The sequence below is a fragment of the Pteropus vampyrus genome, unplaced genomic scaffold (assembly GCF_000151845.1).
Source record: "Pteropus vampyrus isolate Shadow unplaced genomic scaffold, Pvam_2.0 Scaffold135, whole genome shotgun sequence".
NCBI classification, from domain to species: Eukaryota; Metazoa; Chordata; class Mammalia; order Chiroptera; family Pteropodidae; genus Pteropus; species Pteropus vampyrus.
The window spans coordinates 2,633,557-2,634,926 of record NW_011888916.1 but is presented as its reverse complement, the minus strand read 5'-3'; the positions used below and the strand labels follow the sequence as shown (position 1 = coordinate 2,634,926).

Sequence of the window (1,370 nt, the reverse complement as noted above, 5' to 3'; positions counted from 1 at the left end):
AACCAGGATCAAGGCTGAGTACATAGAAGGTGCTCAAGCAGCTCTTATGATCCAGACTCTCCAAGCATAGAGATGGAGAAGACAGAAGGAAATGGAGCCAGAAGGAAAGAAAGGAGATGAACAACAGAGAAATCTGTATTTATTCAATAAAACTCCTGTGGGCCTAGGCCCGTATTAGGCTCTATAAACAAATAAGTGGGGAAATGCAATAAAAATGGCTTCCAGTTCTTGAGTCAGGCTCTATGTTTAGTGTTTTACAGTCTTGGTCTCATTTTATCCTCATCACAATCCGGAGAGATAGGGACTGATCCTATCTCCATTCTAAAGCTGAAAAGGATGTCCTTGGCTGGATGAGATCAAATAACTTACCCAAAATATCACAGAGCTTATTAAGAGTATGTCCAGAACTTGAACTTAGGTTTGCTTGACTCTATTGCTTATCATGGGGTAAAAATGGAGAAAAAAGGAGATGGGAAGGTATAGAGAGATTGGCTACCTATCTGAATAGAGACAAAGCCCTACACTTGAAATAGTCTAAAAGGGGAGGCTAAGCCTTTGAAAACTTTCAGAGTGCCCCTGGCCTAACCCAGACTGAGTCAAAGTGCAGACTCAGAAGGATAAAGCCCCCCAGAGGGAACACTGAGCATCCAGGATCCCCTGTCTTTGAGCTTCGAGACAGGCCAGCTTCCCCTCTCTATTCAGTTTTGCTCTACTGTGACCTTCCAACCTGAGCATAAAGACCTCATAGAAGTCTACAGCCATGCCACCCTGAACAAGCCTGATCTCGGAAGCTAAGCAGGGTTGGGCCTGGTTAGTACTTGGATGGGAGACCACATAGGAAGACCAGATGCTGTAGGTGTAAAAAAAAAAAAAATCAACCTCATAGAGCCACGTAGAGGCTTATCCAGGGGTGAAAAACAAGCCTAGAGACAGAGACAGAGAGACACAGACTGAGCAACATCAGGATTCATCGACAGAGAATTGGAGACAAAGAGAGACAAGCAAGAGCCAGAGATAGAGTGACAGAGACAGACAGAGATACAGAGTCAGACAGAGACACCGATTCACAGGCCAATGGGGAAACAGAGTTAGACATGAAGAGACAGGGAGATAGAAACAGAGGCACAGAGGGACCAAGAGCAGCAGAAGCAGGGGATAGGAACTAGGCGGGCATGAGGTGGAGAGTTAGTGACATCAGTCAGGAGGAGCACCTGTTCAGGTCCAACTCAGAGGGTCCATAGCATCTGGCAAGGGTAGGGGAGGCTCTTACTGAAGAGGCAAAAGCAACCCTTCCCAGGATTCTCTGGATGTGAGCTATTAAAAGAGTCTGCTGTCCATGCTTCCTTTCCTGGGTAAAAATGTGCACATAG

General features: G+C 45.9%; 1 pseudogene; it reads left to right on the top strand.

Moving 5' to 3' along the window:
- The first annotated feature begins 750 nt into the window (after positions 1–750).
- On the top strand, positions 751–859 carry LOC111744486 (annotated as a pseudogene).
- The last annotated feature ends 511 nt before the right edge of the window (positions 860–1,370 follow it).